A 24,216-nucleotide genomic window follows, 5' to 3' on the forward strand; every position below is an offset into this window, starting at 1 on the left:
CACAATGCTGTCAGTGCAGTGCAAATCAGTCTTTCCTTCTTATTACCCATTTCTACAATATAGCAACCATGTAGGTTTGCTTCATGAAACGTGCCTTGTGGTAGCAAGTGACTATTACGATAGCATCTTTGCGAGAAATGTTAACAGAGCAATCCAAACCCAAGATCTGCCAGGATGAGATAATTTGATTTGGCAGATCTTTGACTTTCCTGCCTGTGCCAGTGTTAAGTTCTTCACCCTGGCTCAGTCTACAGAATTTAACGTCTGCTTCCTATAGTTAGGATTGCTCTCTTAGAAACAATTTGGTACCATTAACTTGCCCTTTATTTCCCTCTGAATGGATTCCCAATTATAAAGATGACTATGAATTATTTGCATCTTAGCTCCTGTCATGTGTATTCTGCTAATAACAACATGTGTGAGCTATTTAAGCCACCTTGCATAAAGCTTTTTGACCCGTGCCGCAAATGTTCATACAGTATTAATTTAGCTGGACAGACCCGTGTTCTGCCAATGTCAAAATATAGTTGTGAGGAGGAAATACAGTCTTGGAATGAGATAATGACTAGGTCAAGGAAGCCCAATTGACGAGTACGGTTTAAGGAACGTGGAATAACCAGTCAAGGGCTGGTTGCCATGGAGACAATATGCAGTGCATGCACCAATTAGTAGGAGAAACTAATAGGAAGGTCAATCAAGGTTAGATATATACAGAGCATATGCCCAAAATGTATATAGGGCAGGCACGGGGAACCTCTGACCCACAGGTAGTTGGTCAATGAAGCTGAAGCTGAAGCAGGCTGAAAAAGCTCATCTTCCAAATGTCTGAAAATTCTGCAGCATGGTTGGTCTCCTGGAGCCATCACGGAGCAAAATCTTCTGTTTAGGATAGTCACAAATGGTTGTCCTATCTGTAGGACCACTAAGCATTCAAGCCCACGTTCTATTTTAACCTTCTAATATGCTTGGCTGCCAGGTTGATCTTGACATATTCTATGTCCGGGGTGCTTGCCATATTCATGAGAACTCATGTGTGATTATGTTTTTCTGAGGAGAGGGTTAGATGAAGATTAGTGAGAACATCAAAGCTGGAGTTAAACTGAAGAGAGATGAGCTTGTGCCAAGTCATTAGAAAGGTCTTTGAAGTGATTACAGATTAAGCACTGTCTCTTTTAAGTGGGATACTTATCTGCTTTTCAATATTTCAAGTAATAAAATGTGACAGGCTATACTTTTCTGGGGGAATTATCATGTGCCTCCTGTATGTACGAAGCAAGTGGACTGAAGGCTGTGTGTCTTTGAACCACTGAATTCTGAAGCAAGCACTCAACTACAAATCCAGCAGTTTGTATTTATTACGATTGGATATTTTATAAAAGGAGAAAACTGCAGCCACACGTATTTGACCTTGTCTGAATAACGTGCCCCAAAGATAGCCTTTTAGAAAATATAATTTAGTAAGAAATTGCAATAACCTCCAACAGATAGGTTTCCTGAATTTAGAACACTAAAGTCGGTGTAACAATAATTCATTTCATACTGGCCAATCTCACATTCTGCTCCTTTTTCTAGACCTGATAACACGATTGGTTATCTTAAAACAGCAAGCCATGAATTGACACAAACTCCTCATTTGTTTACACACTGAAAGAGTGAATTGAAGATTTAAGTGATCTGCAAAATCGAACAAAATCTGGCGGGATGAAGACCTATTGACTACAGTAAAAACTTTCAGTGCCTGTACCTCAATACGGTTCTTGCATCTTCCCAAAAGGCACCTGAGAACAGCTGGTTTGTGTGGAAGGCCAGAGGTTGTCACTGGGTGTTTATAGCCTGGGCACAAAACAGCAAATTGTGCTGCTCCTTTAAGAAAGCTGCGATATTTAACTAGTTTGTATTTGTGGTGATGAAATTCCCATCTGAGACATAGGGTTCATCCACACTTACATTTTGCCCTTTGCTTCTTAGACACGGGTCCACGCTTTAAAGCTCTGTGTCTGACCGCTCCCCCCCCCCCCGCTTTACCCAGGAAAACCCTCTTTTTAAAACTGAGCAGAACAAAAGGCAATTGGAGTTTTCTGCAGATTGCTGTTTGTTCCAATTGAGCAGTAAAGAGTGGGTTTTCACAAAGAAAGCATCTGGGAAAAAGGGAAAAAGCAATTGGACACTGAGATATCTGTGCCTAGAAATACAGCCCTGAAGAGTTGGATGAGCACATAGCCACACTAGATGAACTTTAACAGGGAGAAATGTAAAGTATTGCACAAATACAAGATGGGTGACACCTGGCTTGAGAGCAGTACATGTGAAAAGGATCTAGGAGTCTTGGTTGACCACAAACTTGACATGAGCCAACAGTGTGACGCGGCAGCTAAAAAAGCCAATGCAATTCTGGGCTGCATCAATAGGAGTATAGCATCTAGATCAAGGGAAGTAATAGTGCCACTGTATTCTGCTCTGGTCAGACCTCACCTGGAGTACTGTGTCCAGTTCTGGGCACCACAGTTCAAGAAGGACACTGACAAACTGGAACGTGTCCAGAGGAGGGCAACCAAAATGGTCAAAGGCCTGGAAACGATGCCTTATGAGGAACGGCTAAGGGAGCTGGGCATGTTTAGCCTGGAGAAGAGGAGGTTAAGGGGTGATATGATAGCCATGTTCAAATATATAAAAGGATGTCACATAGAGGAGGGGGAAAGGTTGTTTTCTGCTGCTCCAGAGAAGCGGACACGGAGCAATGGATCCAAACTACAAGAAAGAAGATTCCGCCTAAACATTAGGAAGAACTTCCTGACAGTAAGAGCTGTTCAACAGTGGAATTTGCCGCCAAGGAGTGTGGTGGAGTCTCCTTTTTTGGAGGTCTTTAAGCAGAGGCTTGACAACCATATGTCAGGAGTGCTCTGGTGGTGTTTCCTGCTTGGCAGGGGGTTGGACTCGATGGCCCTTGTGGTCTCTTCCAACTCTATGATTCTATGATTCTAGATCAATCTAGACTAATTAAAATGCTTGAATCAGTTTCAAATGCTTAAAAAATTCACTTACTGGTCCAAGTGTTTTAATAGTAAAATGACCTCATTCTGTGAATAAGAGTGAAGGGTTGCTGATGAACCTGTGAAAGCAATAGCATAAATTAATTGGTATTCTATTATTATCATCTCTTTATTTATTCTGATATTAGCTGTTATCTTATGGTCTAAAGCAGGGGTGGGAACCTATGGCCCTCCAGATGTTGGTGGACTAAAACTGCCATTATTTCTGTACATGGGCCGTGCAAGCTAGGCTAGTGGGATTTGGAGTCCAACAACCTCTGGAGGGCCACAGAGTTCCCCAGCTCTTGTCTGACATTTGCTAAGTTTCGTCCTTGTTAAAATGCCTCCCTCTAGGTTCCATTCCCTGTCACCTTCCACTTTCTGGACAACAGGACTGGGGTTGGGGCAAGCATCATTGTCAAGTATATGGTCAAGGTGAGGTTCCTGAGCATGCAGAATAGGATCCAAAGGCAAGTGGTCTCTTCTTGTCTGAATTAATTCCAGGCAAAACTTCCTAAATGATGGAGGAGTTAATACAGATGGACTAAAAAAGGACAAACTACTCATATTCTCAAGAGTGACAGACCAGAGTACCTGAATAAATTCAATGATAGAAAATTTTCTGCTGTGTTTTTCACATTTTGGCAGACATTGGAGGAAATTGTATTATTTACAGTACAGCAGAATTGTTTGCCTTTTGCCATTTCAAATTTAACAAGAGATAACTGTGACAGTAAATAATTCCAAAACTACTACTCTTGACAGTGTACCTTTTCCCTTGCTCGTGACACATTAAATTGTCCAGGATAATCTATTTGAGGAAGTAGAAAATACTGTGTGAATAGGTCTCATAGACTAGAGTACTTGCCTAGGAGACTTTTCACTTGGGTAGACTTTTGGGACCTACCAGCTGCCTGATGTTCAGTCATGATAAAGGATATGAAAAAACTATTACAAACCATTGCAAACAAGCCTCCCAACATTCCATGTTGACCAAATTGAAAACCTGGTCAACATCAATCTCCCTTAAGATGCCCTCTGCTTGTGGCAGTAAAATGGTTATATGGTAAAATATACACAGGAAGAAGCAGAATATAGGACCCCTGCCTGCTATACATCATTGTGTTTTCCAGAATCTGCATGTCATTGTCATTTTGGATAGAGAAGATTCAGCCACTAGACAAAAATACGGTAGATTAAAACAACAACAGAATTTTATGTTGTTGCAGAAAACAAAGTTGGAAACAAAGTAGCAGATATGTTTTCTTTAAACCTTAAAGGTAAAGGTAAAGGGACCCCTGACCATTAGGTCCAGTCGTGACCGACTCTGGGGTTGCAGCGCTCATCTCGCTTTATTGGCTGAGGGAGCCGGCAAACAGCTTCCGAGTCATGTGGCCAGCATGACTAAGCCACTTCTGGCAAACCAGAGCAGCACACAGAAACGCCGTTTACCTTCCCGCCAGAGCGGTACCTATTTATCTACTTGCACTTTGACGTGCTTTCGAACTGCTAGGTTGGCAGGAGCAGGGACCGAGGAACGGGAGCCTGTCGCAGGGATTCAAACCACTGACCTTCTGATTGGCAAGTCCTAGGCTCTGTGGTTTAACCCACAGGGCCACCCGCATCCCTTCTTTAAACCTTCGGATTTCCATTTTGTTCTGTGAAGATGGCTTCCCCACCATTTGGAAGAAAAAGGGTTCATAAGATTACATTGGGGTCTGGATGTAGCTCAGTCATAGATCACATGTTCTGTACGCCAAAGGTTCCAGGTTCAGTCTCCAGGTAGGGCTGGGAAAAGACTCCTTTCTGAACAGAAAAAATAAAATACAGAGTTGGGGGCAAAGAATAATTTTACAGAACCCAAATTTGTTGCCTTGATTTGTAAGGCACATTTACTTAGGTGTAAGTCTACAGTTGTAAACACACTTATTAAGGGTTAATTATGGTGCTGGAGGAGACTCTTGAGAGTCCCATGGACTGCAAGAAGATCAAACCTATCCATTCTTAAGGAGATCAGCCCTGAGTGCTCACTGGAAGGACAGATTGTGAAGCTGAGGCTCCAATACTTTGGCCACCTCATGAGATGAGAAGACTCCCTGGAAAAGACCCTGATGTTGGGAAAGATGGAGGGCACAAGGAGAAGGGGGCGACAGAGGACGAGATGGTTGGATAGTGTTCTCGAAGCTACCAGCATGAGTTTGACCAAACTGCGGGAGGCAGTGGAAGACAGGAATGCCTGGCGTGCTCTGGTCCATGGGGTCACGAAGAGTCGGACACGACTAAACGACTAAACAACAACATGGGTTTTTTTGTATTTTTGATTATTTATTTATACTTTTCAAGTTTATACATTTCACTAATTTTACAATCATTTTGATATTTCAAAACTTCCTTCCCTCACTTTCTGCGGTTCCTTAAATTTGTTTTTAATATCTTCTGCATATCCAAATTAATTTAATTTACTCATTTATTCGTCTTCTTTAAATATATACTCTTATAAAACTGCAGGTTATTACAATAATCTGCCAATGTTTTTATCTGTTTATAATTCATCTGTAAATATTCGATAAACCTTTAGAATTAACCCTTAATACAAAATAACCTTTGTATTAAGGGTTAATTTTAAGTAAATTTTAAGGTTGAAAATTGTGTTGTAAATCTCATTGGACACAATGGGGTTGATCCAGACTTAGTCATGTCAAGAGCAGACCCAGTGTAATCAATGGAACTTTACTTCCATTGATCTCAATGGGTCTACTTTAAGTTCCATTGATTTCAATAGGTCTACTTTAAGCATGACTAACTTTGGATCCAGCTCAGTGGACCTTTTCTCCCCAAGCAAACATTTTTAAAGTCTGGGTTATGGGTAATTCGTATTTGCCTGTTCCTGCCTTTGAAATATAGATGAACATACAAATAGTTACTGTAGTTTCCCACTATCTCACATGGCAAATTTGTTCTAGTGGTATGACTTAAACCTATAAATTGATACAGTAGGTGATTTCTCTTAAAAGCTGTTGATGTGTGGTTATGGTTTAATGCATGGAATATGATTCCACAGGTAGACCAGGCTGGATTGTTTTTTCCACTCTCTTCATCATCACAACAACCCTGTAAGGTAGGGTAGCCTAAGAGATTTTGACTGGCTGAGATCCCAGTTATCTTCGTGGCTGATTGGGATTTGAACCTGAATCTCCCTGGTCCTAGTCCAACACTAACTGCCACACCACACAAATCTCCCATGTCATATTTATACAGTTCTAATAAACTTTGAATAGCTGCCACATTTCTGTAGATGCCTGATTGCTATTTTATATATCCAGTCTCAGATGTGATATTTCAGTAATTTTATACATAAACATGACATTCCAAACTCTTAAGGAATTCTTCCCAAGAGAGTTTATTTCTATTTTCCCCACCCCAGTGTTTAGTAATAAGAATTTTTGCTGCCCATAGCATATTTTTTCCACTATTTTTCTTTCTGACACAGCCTGCAGTATCATTTAAAAGAACCACTTGAATAAAACTGCAAACCTATCATCCTCTGTTTCTTGTATGGTTCTCTTAACTTCTGCCCAAAAGTTATTTATAATTTTACATTTTCACAATATGCACAAGATTTGCTTCACCTTCTTAGTTTCCCCAGCACTTTTAGTATAATAACTGCATCAAGGTTTTCCTTAACTGCAAGTCCTACGCACACTTTCCTTCAAGGAAGACACAACGGCACTGACTTCTGAGGAAAACATACATAGGATTGTGTGATTATTGTGCCATGTATAACTCCAGACCTTCTTTGATATGTTAGTTTGGGAATAAGTTTGCCCATTTTGTTTTTTATTTCTATTTTTGGATACTATTTCCATCAGAAGACCCTAATTCTTAGATTGAAATACTTTACATATTTTTAGATTAATCAACAAATGGGAAAATTCTGTTAATTTATAGAATCGTAGAATTGTAGAATTGGAAGGGACCCCAAGGGTCATCTAGTCCAACCCTCTGAAATGCAGGAATCTCAACTAAAGCATCCATGAGAGATGGCCTTCCAACCTCTGCTTAAAAACCTCCAATGTAGGAGAGAGCTCACCATCTCCAGAGGGAGTCTGTTTCACTGTCAAACAGAATCTCCTTTCCTGTAACTTGTATCAAATTGTCTCTTGGGGGGGGAAGTGTTTACTGGAGATTTCAGGCTTAAACCTCCCTTCCCTGTGCACACCCACTCCCCACTGTGCCTATTATTAATTTCACACACACACACAGAGAGAGAGAGGGGGGGGGAGAGAGAGAGAGAGAGAGAGAGTTTGCTAATCACATCATGAATGCAGCCAATCACATCATTAATGTCTTTATACCCTGAGAGACACATTGGAAGGAAGTTAAAAAAGGTAAAGGACCCCTGACAGTTAAGTCCAGTCGCGAACGACTATGAGGTTGCGGCGCTCATCTTGCTTTTCTGGCCAAGGGAGCCGATGTTTGTCCGCAGACAGTTTTTCCGGGTCATGTGGCCAGCATGACTAAGCCGCTTTCTGGCAAAACCAGAGCAGCGCACGGAAACCCCGTTTACCTTCCCGCCAGAGTGGTCCCTATTTAACTACTTGCACTTTGATGTGCTTTCAAACTGCTAGGTGGGCAGGAGCTGAGACTGAACAACGGGAGCTCACCCCGTCGTGGGGATTTGAACCGCCAACCTTCCGATTGGCAAGCCGACCACAGCACCACCCGCGTCCCAGGAAGGAAGTTAGCGCCTTGTAAATGAAGGGCTGGTTAAGGTAAAGTAAAGGTAAAGGTACCCCTGCCCGTACGGGCCAGTCTTGACAGATTCTAGGGTTGTGCGCTCATCTCACTCTAGAGGCCGGGAGCCAGCGCTGTCCGCAGACACTTCCGGGTCACGTGGCCAGCGTGACGAAGCTGCTCTGGTGAACCGGCACCAGAGCAGCACACGGAACGCCGTTTACCTTCCTGCTAGAAAGCGGTACCTATTTATCAACTAGCACTTAATTGTGCTTTCAAACTGCTAGGTAGGCAGGAGCTGGGACCGCAGACGGGAGCTCACCCCACCGCGGGGATTCGAACCGCCGACCATGCGATCGGCAAGTCCTAGGCGCTGAGGTTTTACCCACAGCACCACCCGCGTCACGAAGGGCTGGTTAACCTGGGACAAAACCTTGAGATCCTGGGAAGATATAAGTGGTATATAAATGTAATAAATAAAATAAATAAAACCCAGGTCAGAATATGATATGATGTAGGCAGAGCAAGGTTCAACCCGTACCAGCTGTTCTCCTATGAGCTTGAACAAACCCAGGAAAAACAGCTGGTGCAGACACACTTTTAGGATATGGCTGTAATATATTCCTTGCAAAGATACAAATGTCTTAGCAGCTACTCCCATGTGTCTACTGGCTAGGGAATTATTGCAAAAGAGCAGATTCATCAGGGACACAGCCCTTTCTGTTCTCTATCCATTTGACTTCTACTAGAGAAGGGGGCTGGAGGAAATACGGCAGGTTAATTAAACTAGAGAAAGCATAATTTCCAGTGAAACCAGCATGTACAGAGAACAAAGTAAGGTCAGGGTTCTTGCACGTGCCTATAAGAGGCAGCTGCCTGTCTGAACCTAAGAACAGTTTTTGCAAGAGTTCAGAAAAGTGATCCCATTATATTCTAAGCTATCTGTGAAATTTCAGCTTCTCCAGCTTCCCAGAAGTTGCTTGCTTACTGTATCGCCCCCTTTTCGCATGGCATTTGAGTCTTCCATCGTTTAACCCAGCATGCAACCCCCTTCCACAAAATAGGGCTTTTAGCACAATTATAAAATGAGCCAGAACCAAACTAAACACCAAAGTATTACAAAATACCTTTGTCAGCTTTTCCACGGGCTTCCCTAACTAATAGCTGAGCCTGGAATAAGACAGTTCTTTTAAAAGAAAGTGTTGCAATTCATGCCAGTTGCATTCAAAAAGTGTGAGCCTATTTTCCTTAAAGTTAAACGCAAAACTTCCCACTCTTTTTACACTTCACATTTATTTTTTATTCATTTGTAACTTTTTATACTGCTCCTGATACAATGAAAACAATGGTTAAGTTTACATAAAAGCAAAAAAAAATATGTCAACCGTTCTTGAAAACGAGAGGAAAACAAAATGTAGCTGTACGTGCAAAAAGAAAACAAAACAGTGTACAAAGCAAACCGAAATGAAAAATAAAAATCAGGGTCCAGGAAAGTTTGGGTAAACAGGTAAGGTTTTAGAGGTCTTTATTGTATCCAGCTCACAGATGACCTGAAGAGCACCCTAGCACCCATAAGCATTTTAGCAGCTGCATTTTGCACTTGCTGCAACTTCAAAATAATGTACAAATGTAGTCCTACATGCAGCACAGACCTGCTTTTCAAAACAAAGCCACAATATCCATTAAGTACCATGGCTCAGGGGACGATTCAACACAGCAGACATGGGTGTCCATGAGAAATGGGGCTTCTCCTTCCTCTTCTTCTCTTGCATGCCCCAAAATCTGATCCAGAGATGAGATTTGCACAGCACCCAGTCTGTATGCCCCCTGCCCCCGCATCATCGCCTTCCTGTTGGCCACATCTATGCCACCATCCCAGTATGCACATTCTTCAACATCGTTGGTCATGTGCAGATGCCTGATTATTGACTTCCAAAGCAACTACAGTGGTGCCCCACAAGACGAAATTAATTCGTTCCGCAATTTTTGCCGTCTAGCGAATTTTCCGTCTTGCGAAGCACGGTTTAAACGGCTTAACAAAGTCGCAAGACGTTTTCGTCTTGCGAAGCAAGCCCATAGGGAAATTCGTCTTGCGAGGCAAATCGCGGACGAAAAAACCTTTCGTCTAGCGAGTTTTTTGTCTTGCGAGGCATTCGTCTTGCGAGGTACCACTGTACGCTATTCCGAACTTAAAAATGGAAAGCGTAATGCTGGTGGGCAACAAAACCAGATTAAAGACTCTCTCAAGGCAAATCTAAAAAAATGCAGTATAAACACCGACAACTGGGAAACACTGGCCTGCCAACGCTCCAACTGGAGAACAGCCTTTACCAAAGATGTCATGGACTTTGAAGAAGCTCGAACTCAGGATGAAAGGGAGAAACGTGCTAGGAGGAAGGCATGCTTGGCAAACCCTCACCATGATCAACTCCCATCCCAAAACCTATGTCCCCACTGTGGAAGGATGTGTGGATCCAGAACTGGCCTCCACAGTCACTTACAGACCCACTGCTAAAACCGTGTTTATGGAAGACAATCTTACTTGGCTATGAGTGATCACCAAAGAAGAAGATGCACATACCGGTAGTTCTTTCTGCTTCTCAATGTGCTGACCACAGGAGGAGGGAGGTTTAGATTTACACCACTGCTCATCAATGAAATCCTCTAGGTGGCTTACAAAACAAAAGTATCATACACAGCAGCAACAACAACAACAGCCACAACAACAACAACAAAAGAATCTTGTTTAAAAAAAATATTCCCTAGTGGAGATAATATAGACAGGCTATATGATCCTCATCTGGTCTCACTGTTGGGGGGGGCAGTCTTGCCCTCTTCAGTCTCCTTTGCCCTGTAAGCAGCTGCTATGGCTGTGCTACCTCTTTTCTCATTTCAGAAGGCAGATGGGCTAATCCATAAAGAGCCAATGTATATTCATACACCAGCTTCCTTCTACAGTGGATGGAATCAGACAATAGACTCCATTACCCACCCCCAAAAGTCTCTGAATCTGAGCATATGTATGTCCAAAGGCACACATCACTTTTGTGGCTCTGAGCCCATCGTTGTCATTGCGTAACTTTTGGCTTGGGGCTGGGATAGGGGGCATTTAAAGGACAACTGGAGAGGGCAGGGCTCAAAAGGTTTGAAGGTTTACCAAAGGTAGCAATGGTAGTGCAGCAGTCTATTTATATATAACTATTTTTTAATCACAGCTTTCTGCCTCAGAATGCCCAAACTTGAGGTAGCATGAGAGGTAGGAGGGGGAGGGGATCCCTCATTGTGTTATGTTTTGAGCTTTTGAAATTAGTGATGATGATGGGTGAATCTCGATTCAGAATTGGGCTGAGAAAACTGAGCTATTTCCACGCCCTGCCAGGATGGAAACACCACTACAACAGCTGTTGCAGCACTGAGAAAGGAGATTAGTGTGGAGAGAACTTTTTACATAGCTCAGCTTACAATCCATGCTCAAGAGCAATAACCAGAGTATGGCAACTGGTTTGGAACACAGATCTATGCTATTTCTGTGCCAAACCCCTATTCCAAACTGAGTAATTACAGGTTTGGGCAACACCACGAATTTGTCTTTTCAACTCACGAGCAGAAGTTAGATGTACATTGGCAAAAAGGAAAAGGAACACAGTAACCTTCAAACAGGGCCATCTTCTGAAAAATACCGCTGTAATGATACACTGGCTTTCCAGTTTTTAAGGGGATTTTGACATGGGAGTGACATTAAACTTTGACCCCACAGGCATGCTGAGATTGCACAGTCCCATAAGGACTTACCATGCACTCTTTCCAAATGTTTGAATAAAATCTGAGTGTATTTATTTGTCTGTCTGCACACATAGTCAATGTAATTAAACTGAAAGAAAACTGTAAGTTAGCTATAGACTTACTGGATAACTTTGAGCTATATGCTTTCAAGCTCTGGTGCTTAAGTGGCTTAGAAGCAGATTCCATTAAATGTCAGTATGACTGAATTTCCAGTAAATGTGTTCAAATCTGGGGTACGTGCAAAATAAGTCCCATATGTCAAGGGAGATATTACAGGGTTGTTGTGATCATGAATGATTTAGGGATTAAAAAAACACTTTCAAAATATAGATTATTTATTGTTTTAGTGCTCTGAATGATAAATCAGTCCACTGTCCATATTTCCTCTGCCAAATTCCATTTCCAGAATCATGTTGTTATCAGATAAGCAGATAAATTTCAGCGAGAAGACAGCAAAACTCTCTGTTCCCACTGAACACCCCCACCAAACAAAACACAACTCAGAAGAGGGTCAAAACAGTCCCGTCACAAATTTCTATGAAAGGTCCTTTATGGGTTTGTTTGGGTTTTTTTACTTGAATTGCCTCATCCTTCAAAATAAATTCAAATGTTTGATAGTAGAAAATTCCAGTTGATCACTAAGAAACTTTGATGAAAGGAAAGCCAAACAATGGGAGCAGATAACATGTTCTAGCATTCAGAAATACAGGAGAAAGGAAATTCCGGGGCACAGGGAACGTTCCTTGAGTAGTTCTGAGCTTTAGCTTTTGGGTGCCAATAAAACATCCTGATCATTTGCCTCGAGTTTCAAGATGGATAAATCACTTCAAAGATTTACAAACAGTAGGATTGGCATATTCAAAAAGCAAAAAATAGTTGTTGTTGTTGGGTTGTTGTTGTTTTTTTACAGAAAACATGATTTTTGGATCGACTTGCCTAAGATCCAGGACAAAGCGCCACCTTTTGGAAATCCCCCCAGACACTTTGGTTTGTTATAGTTCTATTCTGTAAAGAAGATACTACGATGCCTCTAGAGCAGCCTTTCCCAGCCTGATGCCCTCCAGATATTTTGGACCACAACTCCCATCAGCCCCAGCTGTCTAATTTAATAGTGCATAGCCTCCATTTACAGGAGGGTCCCACCCACTTCAACATACCCTCCAACATTTCTCTGATGAAAATAGGGACGTCCCATTCCATAATGATAATTTTACTATTTATACCCCACACATCTTACTAGGTTTCCCCAACCACTCTGGGCAGACTCCAACATATATAAAAACATATTGAACATTAAAAAAACCACCTTCCCTATACAGGATTGCCTTCAGACAGCTTGGGGTGTGTGTGGATAACTCCACACCCTTCAACATTTCTCCAATGAAAATAGGGACATTGTAAGGAAAAGTGGGACATTCTGGGATCAAATGAGAAATAGGGACACTTGGAGGGTCTGCGTCAAAACTTTTGGAATGCCTGCTTTAATGGCAGAGGAGCAGCTATATGAAAGTGATTGCAGTCCTGTAAAGTACTGGCAACTTTGCTTGCCAATTCTGTCTCTGCAAAAGCTACATTTTACTTGTCAAATCTTCAGAAACAAATGCTTAAATCAAGGGTAGAAAGGCTTGCTTAGTTGGCCCGTGTGTATTGTGTGTGTTTCACCTTTGTTCACCATCTGTCCCAGCTAAAACTGATGGCTGCCATCTGAGGAGGACTTCCTGATGTTCAGCTCTCTGTTAGATGATCCTGTGTTCTCCCCCACCCTCTTTTGCTAGGGGGGCGGAATACCACACAGGACAAAAGATAGTGGGCAGCCTTTGTGTGGTGCACACGTCCATATCCCCAAGGATCCTTTGTATTTGCACCCTTACTAGCCGCCTTTTGTGTTCTTAGCCCCCAGATGGTTTTCAGCAGCCACACAGCCCTTGTATATTCAAATTGAGTAATAGGTGATACAGTGTTTTCCAGGCTTTAAAACTAAATGGGCACTTTCAAGTTTTAAAAAGCAAGTGGGCACATTGGCCAAAACATCCATATTTGTGCAAAACTCAGTAAAGCAACTAATTTAGACTAAAGACTCAAGGAGATTATTAAGCATAATTGAAAGCCTTTTGTTGGAAGTAAGCGCTCTCTCTCCCTCTCACATACACACACAAAAAAACTTGTAATAATGTAATAATCTGTGGTTCAGGAAATACAATTCAGTAGGATAGGTTGAAATAAAATAACTCCGTAGGTCTTATTTGCTATTCCAGATATATTGTATTTTGATTGTTTATTTTACTGGCAGTACATTTGCAGGAATCAATCTTCAAGACTATTTATGTAAATGTATTCCCTGATATTTTAAATTAGCTATCATGGTCGCTGACAGTCTTTGTGTATCATTTGGTTTAGGCGAGCAAAAACAGTGCCAGAGAAGATTGATTTGCTAATCATAAAACTTTGTTCTCTTAATTTTTGACTCTATCTCAGTATACATCATGATAATTATGGGGGGGCGGGAATCAAACCATATTAATCAAACTCAGATATAGCAGCACTTTTGTTTGCATGATATTTTGGCAGGAAGATAATTAAATAAATAAACCAAGGTCAGTGGACGGGCTTGTGGGAAGCTGAGTAATCTTGGATCTGGGCCACACTGAACAAAGCCCTCAGGGGGATTATTTGCAGAGTCTTGCAATGTGTGTGTGCGCACGCACAGGCACACACAATATATATATGGCAAAATACTAACTGAATGTTTTAAGATGAAGCAGCTGAAATATGTAACCTGACTCCAGTAATATGCCTCTGCTACAATGAAAACGTCCATGGAACTAAAGCTGGTTCTTACTCTTGAATCCCTAAATGGCTTAGCTACAGAATACTTAGGGACTGTCTCTTTCCATATCATCCTGCCCCCTTCCAAAGAAGCTTGTTTGAGTGGGACAAGAAGGAGGCCCTGTCATGGCTACACCTTGATTATGGAACATCTTGCCCCATGAAGTACAATTGGACCACTATCATTTTCAGTCTGTTATATAAGACTGTTCAGGTTTCTGGGGTATTAGGGGAGGGTTACTACCTCTGGTAGGGACACGGGTGGTGCTGTAGTCTAAACCACTGAGCCTCTTAGGCTTGCTGATCAGAAGGTCGGCGGTTCAAATCCCCAGGACAGGGTGAGCTCCCGTTGCTCTGCCCCAGGTCCTGCCAACCAAGCAGTTTGAAAGCACATCAGTGCAAGTAGATAAATAGGTACCACTCTGGTGGGAAAGTAAACAGCATTTCCATGCACTCTGGCTTCTGTCATGGTGTCCCATTGCACCAGAAGCGGTTTAGTCAGGCAGACCACATGAACCGGAAAGCTGTCTGTGGACAAACGCCAGCTCCCTCGGCCTGAAAGTGAGATGAGCGCTGCAACTCCATAGTCGCCTTTGACTGGTCCTTTACCTTTACCTTACTACCTCTGGTGAGGGACACATCATGTCCATCTGGGGTAGTTTGCCCACCTTTGGTCCCCGCCCAATACTCAACTCTCACTGGTGGTTCCTAGAAGCTCTCAGCCTGTGACAGGAGATTCTTTTTTGCTCAGGTATTTCAATGTGTTGGATCTTCCTTCGCAGGGTTCCATTCTTGGTTTCTGGCTTTTTCTGATTTTACTGAGTTCACAGGCTTTATGGAGGCTGCTTCTAAGATTTCACATTGCTTTCTTTTTTTATTGTGCTTTCTTGTATTTGTTATTTTAAATTGTACACTGTCTTGGGAGTTTTGTACTAAACAGCAGCCGATAATCTTCTCAAGCAAATAAATAAATAAAACAAAGTGATGCATAAGCTGTTCTGAGCTCCTTGCAGGAAGCGTAAGAAATATGAGTAAGCAAGGGAGAATGCAGTCGGTTTTTTTAACTTGCTCATAGTTAGGTGCTATACAGAGCTGTGAGTGGCTGGGGGGATATAATGATGAATTGTTGCAGGCATTTGTGTTTCTGTTTATGTAGCACAGGAGACGGTGCTTAATGAAGGAAATAAAATTTTAGTGAAGTGATGTGAACTGTGGCTTATTCAATATGCTAATTAAAGAGTTCACTTTTTCATGACCCAGCATAGTGGAAAAATGTCTACTGAATCTGGAAGCTTGGGTGGAAGTCTTTTAATATGAGTTCTGCTATCCAAATGCACATGGCTGATTAGCTCCCCATGTTTCTGGATCAGATATCATGAGTGAAATTGACACCCAGCCAATTTTCTTGGGAGTGACACTGATTCAGATCTTAGGAAATGGGTCTTGCAAATCCTGACTAACTTAACCCAGAGCACCTTAGTCTGCTTTTACCACTATATGGTTGCAGAGTGGTACTAAGTCTCCTGGTCAGTGACATTCTCCATGTAGGACTGAGAACATGTTAGCTGTGGGATTTGAGGGAACTATTTTATCTTGGTACTTCTGAATACAGTGGTACCTCGGGTTACATACGCTTCAGGTTACATACGCTTCAGGTTACAGGGTCTGCTAACCCAGAAATAGTGCTTCAGGTTAAGAACTTTGCTTTAGGATGAGAACAGAAATCGGGCTCCGGCGGCGTGGCAGCAGCAGGAGGCCCCATTAGCTAAAGTGGTCCTTCAGGTGAAGAACAGTTTCAGGTTAAGTACGGACCTCCGGAACGAATTAAGTACTTAACCCAAAGTACCACTGTAAATAACTCAATTCCTTCTGCAGTACAATTCTTAAAGATTCAAGCATCTTTTGGGCAAGGGTTTTCACAATCCTACTGGTCATGGAAGAAAACAACAGATATTTATAAGGACACAACCACTGCCATTTCTCCACAGATTCCATCAGTGTGAGGGAATCATAGAACCATAAAGTTGGAAGGGACCCCAGGGTCATCTAGTCCAACCCCCTGCAATGCAGGAATCTCAACTAAAGCATCTATGACAGATGGCCACCCAACCTCTGCTTAAAACCTGCCAGGCTGCCCCTCGGTACTCTCTCCTCTTCACTGCAATCCTGTTGTTTGTGTGTGTGCATGTCCTTGGTTAGGAATGGCAAACCATTGATCATGCTGGCTGAAGGTGATGGAATTTGGGAATCCAACAACATCTGGAGGGCCACATACTTTTTATCTCTGCTACAGGTGCCTTCACAGGCCTCTCAGTTTACCGTGGTGTTGTGCATAGGCTCATTCTGGACTGCACTTCAAGGTTTTGCAGAGTACATTCCATCACTTTTTGGACTCTTGAGCCACTCTTTTGAATAGTTTTTTTTTTTTTTAAAGAAAAAAAAATACAGAATGTATGGATCCATTCAATACTGATTCAATCTACTTTTCTGGGAGCTCTACATTTGCCTGAACTCAGTGATATTATGCTTCCAGTGTGTTGGAGGAAAGGGAGCCCATCTTTTCTGCTAAGCTGTGTACAGAATGGATGAAACAGGAGTTGCAAAAATGCTTTCCCCACTTTACATGGAGAAATAGTTTTATATTAGCATCCTTGATCCACAGAGAAATCAAATTACGTTAGCTGAACCTGACATAACCTTAAGGACTGCAACTTTGATGAGTGAGGCATGAGCAGAACGTAAAACGTGAAGGCATTTTTATTTTACTTTGGAATGTTTCCTGTAAACAGTCAGGAAAACAAATATTTGGTTTGTGCTTGCTTCATTGCTGGGGCTCAAAAGAGTTTATTATGTGCCAAGGCTTGCAGGCCTGTTGATATCATAGTCTGATTTTTCACACAATGACAAGCACTGTTTATAAGGCAACTGGATTTTTTAAAAATAATAATCACAAATCGTTTCTCGAAAGATTACACATTATGAACTTGGCTACAGACCTGAAAGCAAGACAGCTCTTCCTAGAAAACGAGAATGAATCTGGCCGACATTAATTAAGTTATCATGGCCTGTACTGCTTTTATGATACCTATATTTGCAATGTATTCAGAGAAGCAATGAACCATAAAAGCAAGAGATTACCTACCATTCTTTTCTCAGTTTCTTCAAAAGACTAAGACAAAAATCTGAAGCTGCCTTCACTTAGGCCATATTCATGCCCTATGATTAAAGCACATGACTCCCCCCAAAGGATCCTGGGAACTGTAGTTTAAGGGTGCTAGGAATTGTAGCTCTGTGTAGGGTAAATCACGTTTCCCAGGATCACTGTGATATATGGGAGAAATATAGTTTCAGGAACACAAATGGAGAACTGGCTTTTCCTAAAGGGTATGCACACACTCATGCTCATGTACACACAATGTTTTTAGGTGCATCCATGTGTGTTAAGTGCATATGGGAAGTTTGTGTACTCATGTTTCTGTGGCCTGTTCCATGCATTACACAGCAATAAAACCAAGTTTGCTACCACGTATCCACTTGGCAGGAGCGGGTCAGCCAATCCTGGCTCTCCTGTGAATGTATCTTGCATGAATGTCCATATTGGTATGCATTTCCTATCAGAATTCTGTGAGCAGAGCTATCAGTGTCAGTTTCCCTGAGGCAATACCTCTTGAGGCTTGACAAAGTAGTGTTGATAACCCATATTGTTCTGGATATCCATCTCAATGGGAGCTAAGATGACCCAAACTCTGATAGGTGATGATTCATGCTTATTCTGATGGTGAGGACAAGCCAAAAGTCTGTGCAAAAAATAAATTAAAGGAAGCAGCAGCAGTAGACTACATCAAAATAAGAAAAGGATAAAGTTGTGCTTTTTGGAGCTCTAAAGGAGCTGGCTGTTCCCCTAGAGAAGACCTGATGTGGGTGCAATGAACTTTTGTGGACTACATTTCCCTTCATCAGGTGTATGAAGTGTTATCCTGACTATGTAACTATATATATACAGTGGATGGAGGGAGTTATGAACAACGAGATCAGAGGGAAATGCAATGCAGTAAGGTAATTTACATTATTAACAGCAGCCATTCCTGAAACAGTTGTTGACAATAACAGATACCTTGGCATTTGTAAACTAATTTATACATGTATTGTGATCAAAACCAAGCCACAAGTGATAGCACTGGGCATTTGGATGAACTGTAATTCTGTGATTTCATGGTGCAATCTCCCTTGAGGTTTTTAGAATCAATAAAAAGCTTGCTGGAATGAAAAAGCCTTTAGGGACCATTTAAAAGCCACCGGGGGGGGGGGGGCAAGTTAAATTCTTGGGCAGGAACTCCACAAGTATAGAGCCAACACTGAAAAGTCCCTATTTCTACTATCTACCTACTTGACGAACGTTAGTGGTCTGCCCAAGAACAGAGCCTCTGAGGACAATCTTGGGCAGTGGCAGTGCAGTGTCGATTATGCTTCTTTTGCCTACTTGTCCTGCCAGTGATTTTTCCCCTTTTGAACATATACTCTCACAAAAATCCCTTAGCAACACACAGAAAGAAAGACACACACACTTCTTTCTTCCCTTTACACACATATACCACATCTCTTTCAAAATCAGTTGCTTTGGCAGTGTTTCTGTGTGAGGAAGGTCAGGTTCTGAAAATGGATAATGCTACTGAGAGTATCGCTGATCCTCTTTTAAGGAGAGTTATGTAAGTTGCCAGAGGAAGTGTTTGGATTTTATATACGCTGTCATAGCAGCTTTCCACTTTAAGTGAAGCATATACCATCTTCAGTAATGAAATAATGGTTGTAGCACAGACAGTTGCTATTTTTAACATGCTGGGGATAAACCTCGACAAAAGTATGTCCTCTTTTCGGCAGATGATAATATGCTGGGTGGAGGCCTGCATGAAAGCTTTCTATTTACCACATTATGTTACAACATAGAAGTTAAACAGTGTTTCATTAGGGCTCATTTTTTAAAGGAAAAAAAATATTGTAACTTTTACTAGCAGTTCACTTATTTTTGAGAGTCCCATGGACTGCAAGAAGATCAAACATATCCATTCTGAAGGAAATCAGCCCTGAGTACTCTCTGGAAGGACAGATCCTGAAGCTGAGGCTCCAATACTTTGGCCACCTCATGAGAAGAGAAGACTCCCTGGAAAAGACCCTGATGTTGGGAAAGATTGAGGGCACAAGGAGAAGGGGACGACAGAGGACGAGATGGTTGGACAGTGTTCTAGAAGCTACCAGCATGAGCTTGACCAAACTGCAGGAGGCAGTGGAAGACAGGAGTGCCTGGCGTGCTCTGGTCCATGGGGTCAGACATGATTAAACAACTAAACAACAACACTTATTTTTCATTGGCACATCAATAGAGCATAAGAAGGGCCCTGTTGGGTCTGGCCAATGGCCCATCTTGTCCAGCATCCTGTTCTCACATGGCCAACGAAGCAGATTCCTATGGGAAGCTAACAATCAGGACTTGAACCCAATAGCACTCTCCCCACTTGCGAGTAGTCCCAGCACCTGTTATTCAGAAACAAAATGCCATCGTATCTTGGATCCTGGACGCCTTGGTACTTGGATGTTTTGGCTCCTGAATGCTGCAAACCCGGAAGTGATTGTTCTGGTTTGCGAACGTTATTTGGAATCCAAATGTCCAGCAGGGCTTCTGTAGCTTCCGGTTGGCTGCAGGAGCTTCCTGCAGCCAATCGGAAGCCACACTTTGGTTTCCGAACATTCTGAAAGTCGAACGGACTTCCAAAACGGATTCCGTTCGACTTCCAAGGTACAACTATATAGGTTTCTGATGTACTAGTCCAGGGGTCTGCAACCCGCGGCTCCGGAGCCGCATGTGGCTCTTTTACATCTTTGCTGCGGCTCTGGGGCGGATACTAGCGAGGGGAGGAGGCGCACACTCCCCACTGTGGCGGGCGCTGTACTGGCTGTGACGTCGCATGGGGGCGGTGCGTGCGTTAGTCACGCACCGTCCCGACGTCACCTTCCCGCCCGCTGTCAGATTGTGGCTCCGGAGATATATTTGTTTTAAATGTCGCAATGGTTTTGCGGCTCCCAGTTGTTGTTTTTTCTTCGGAAACAGGTCCAAGTGGCACTTTTTGTCTTAAAGGTTGCAGACCCCTGTACTAGTCTGTAACACTGAAGGGAATGTATACTTTTCTCTCTGTTCATCAATAAATAAGAACAATACTGACTTTGAAAAGTAGGTTTTCATAAAAAGTTTTTCCATAAGTAACCAGAGCACATTCAGTGCCTCTTGTTTTCAAATCGTAGAATCCTTCGCACAGGTCAGTTGCAGTCAGGTTGAGACATTTTTGTTATAGGCAATGTGGGGTTGAGGAGGAAAGAGAAATGGGGAATGGGGGGAGTCGAGGGAGACACTAAACTTTCATTCTTTACATAGTACATGAGTGGAGCTTTTTTTTCAACATCACATGGATAGGCATCTTGTTTTTGTTGGTGCAAGAGAGCAGAGGGTCCAAGGCGTAGTTGGTTGCAGTGTGTTTTGATTGTGTGTGAGCAGGGGGTGGGGTGTTGCTGGGTTAAGTTAGCCATACTGATTCATAGAATCACAGAATCGTAGAATTGGAAGGGACCCCAAGGGTCATCTAGTCCAGTGTTTCTCAACTTTGGGTCACCAGCTGTTTTTGGACTACAACTCCCATCATCCCTAGCTAGCAAGACCAGTGGCTAGGAATGATGGGTGCTGTAGTCCAAAAACAGCTGGAGACTCCAGATTGGGAAACACGGATAGTCCAACTCATTGCAATGCAGGAAATCTTACAGTACTTATTTCAATATATAACATGCTATACACAAGAAAAGCTGCTCTAGCCAAATTCCAGTGGCCGCAATGAAATCATCCAGACACTATATATTATATTGGCCATGTAGTCAATTGTGTCAGGGTTATAATCCAAAGGCACGTGATGCAGCAATCTTGTTTAGGTTAATCAGGTTCTGGTCTATGCCTGGATGGGAGAATGCCCGGGAAATGTATGAACATTGCACTGAGTTGAGTAAAAGAAAGGTGGGCTAAAGGTAGAGTGAATAAATACCGGTAACTCATTTGTCTTGATTGTATGGGGTTAGGGTTAGACTTCCATTTCTGTAACAAGACTTCTTCCACCTCTGCTGTCCTCCTGTGCACCCCCAGCATTTGGAAGCCCTCTGGAGCATATTTGCATGGGAAGAGGAGAAGAAGTGGAAATCCTATTGTGCAAGGAGGACACCTCTTGCACAGCACTGGAAACAACACATGGTATTTTAGGTTTAACAGTTGATCTGAAATGGAGATGACTGAAGTAAATGAACACTGAACTTTAGCAGAGTACCTATTGATTTATGGAAGCCTATGAGAGCATTGAGCATGACAATATTGCAAGGGTATGAGTCCTCTTTTCGATTAGCTGCTCCACACAATTGCTATAGTAGAAACACCCTTGCCTAGAAAATGTATATTATGACATAGCTAATACATACAAATAGTAAATAAATTAAGAAATAGCACTGCTATTTCAAACAAAACTGCCTTAAAGATAGACTGGATTTAAGAGACTCTTCAGAGTAAAGAACAGCACAACTTTTAGAAGATACCTGAAGGCAGCCTTGTAATGGCTAGTTTTTAATGCTTGATGTTTTATTGTTTTTATATTTTCCTGGAAGCAGCCCAGAGTGCTTGGGGAAACCCAGTCAGATGGCCAGGGTATAAATAATAAAATATTACTATTAATAATAATAATCCAAATGGCTTCGAAGCAGGAGGAATAATCCACCCTATAATTAAAAATCAAAATCCTTTTCAAAATATTTTATTTCATGCATGTTTAAATCACACTTGAACTCCTCCCAACTGAACACTGGATCTGTTAAATCTTTTGTGTCAACAAAACAGGTCCGCCCTGGAAAAAGGTGGTGGTGAAAGACAAATGAAAATAAAATCACATTTTTTAGGGGGAGGGAATACTATATCACTGCTGATAAATCGTAATATCTATTTGCAAGGGAAGCAATCTCATGAAAAGAGGTGTTTTGAACCCCTGAAACTTAAAAACTGAATGGACGGACACAATTAAATTAATGCAAATTAAGAAAGAACAGCTGTTCCACTTGTTGAGCTCCCATTATGTCCGGCAAGAGTGAAAAATAGCATCTATGCTTTTTCATAAAGCACAGAGAAAAAAGGAGTACTCTCGGTCAGCTCAAGCCAGCCCAAGACAGAGCGGCAAATGTCAAAAGGGTGCGTAGTAGTACCCAGCTAGGTAATACATGCATCTGCTCCTTCTTCACCACACCTCAGTGTCCCCTAAAGCCAGAGAATAAATAACTCTGCTAAACACCCCATTCAGAAGACAAAACAAAACTGGATGTTCTAAAACAAAAAAACCTTGAATGGCTAGTGACATAATAGACAAGCCACACCCTTGTAAGAACTCTCCCATGCGCCTAAAATTGCAAAAACCACCCCACCCCCCACCTTTCCAGAGGTTGATTCGCACCGATTATGCACAAGGGGTTAAATAATGCAGCTTCCCCGCCTGGTGTAAAACGCCGGCCAGGGAACTCTGGTGTGGCGCGCAGGCAGGAAACGCAGCCTGTGCCACCGTTGGCGAGGAGATCCGCTGCCCTTTTGCAGCCTGTTGGTGTGGACTCGGGTGTCTGGGGCGCGCGCGCGCGTGTGTACGCGCTTGCTTGCTTCTCTGCCTGTAGGCTAAATGGTCGTGTTTTTTTGCGGTGGGGTGGGGGGAGGTTAGAAAAAAAGAGAGAGGAGAGAGAGAGAATGGGCGTCACCATCTGTTCTTAATTCCCTGGCCATTGGATTAGTAGCCTTCGGTGATGAGATCAGCAGGATCAGCTTTCAGGATGGGGCACCGGCCTGGCTTCAGCGGCAGGCTCTTCCCATCTGGGCTGTCTGTGTCATGAAGGAGGGGGGAGGAGGAGGAGGAGGGCAGAGGAGAAAGCGGAGGCACAAAAGCGACGGCAGCCTTTGAAGCAGCAGCCGCGAGGCGGGCGCGCGGGCCGGAGAAGCACCAGGACCGGCTCGCTCCCAGGCCACTCTTCCTTCTGGGGAAGAGTTTCCAGCGGGGAGTTTCCTGTCTGCGCCTCTGTCGTCTCCGGCGGGCGCGTGGAGCGCGGGAAGCGGGGCCTTGGCGCGAGTCGCCTCCAACTTCTCTCCAAAGTCTCCGCAGCCTTCTCCCCCCCCCCTTTTTAGGGGGGTGGTGCGCGGAATATTAACCTGCCTGGATCCGTCTGGTGCCTCCGCCACTTTTCAGGGAAATGCTCTCGGGAAGTCCCAAGAAGATCTCGTGCTGTTGTTGTCTGTTGCCTTCCTAGAGGCTCGCGCGCTCTCCTCTCCTCTCCACCAGCTTTCCTGGATTTTGTCTTGAGCATCCGAAAAGACGAGAGAGAGAGAGAAAAGTAATAACCCGGGATCCAGCCAGAGATGCTTTTCTGGTCCCTTGGAGGTAAGTTTTCGGAAGAGGGGCCGCTCCCCGAGGCTGCTTTACGCACAGCCAGACTCCAAAATAGCCACGGCTCTGTTCAGCTCCAGTTAGTTACAAGGGGTGATGCTGGAGCAAAAAAAAAAAAAAAAAAAAAAGGCTCGTTTTTGCGACCCAGGGCGAAGGGCTAATGGAGCAGTTCAGAACTTTTCCAGTCCTTGCTTTGGCGTATGTGATAATAGCCAACGCTGGCCATGCTCAAGAGTAAACTCATTGAAATCATTGGATTTAAACGTGCCCATTGATTTCAGTGGGTCTGTCCAGTCTTGTAGCAGCGAGCTAAGCAAACGGTTTTTCGGATAAATAAGCGCCTTATTGTCCCT

At 42.9% G+C, this 24,216-nt stretch overlaps 1 protein-coding gene across 2 annotated transcripts in view; it reads left to right on the forward strand.

Moving 5' to 3' along the window:
• SPSB4 (splA/ryanodine receptor domain and SOCS box containing 4) overlaps nucleotides 1-24,216 on the forward strand; it is a 182,852-nt gene that overhangs the window by 86,742 nt on the left and 71,894 nt on the right. The window contains exon 1 of one of the 2 annotated variants that reach the window (XM_081192742.1): nucleotides 22,989-23,857. The exons of the other annotated variant lie outside the window; for it this stretch is intronic. The gene's annotated coding sequence lies outside the window, so the exon portion shown is untranslated. Of the gene's footprint in view, nucleotides 1-22,988; nucleotides 23,858-24,216 lie in introns of those variants that run through there. 2 annotated transcript variants of the gene reach the window in all.

This window comes from Podarcis bocagei, assembly GCF_964188305.1.
Source record: "Podarcis bocagei genome assembly, chromosome: 4".
NCBI classification, from domain to species: domain Eukaryota; kingdom Metazoa; phylum Chordata; class Lepidosauria; order Squamata; family Lacertidae; genus Podarcis; species Podarcis bocagei.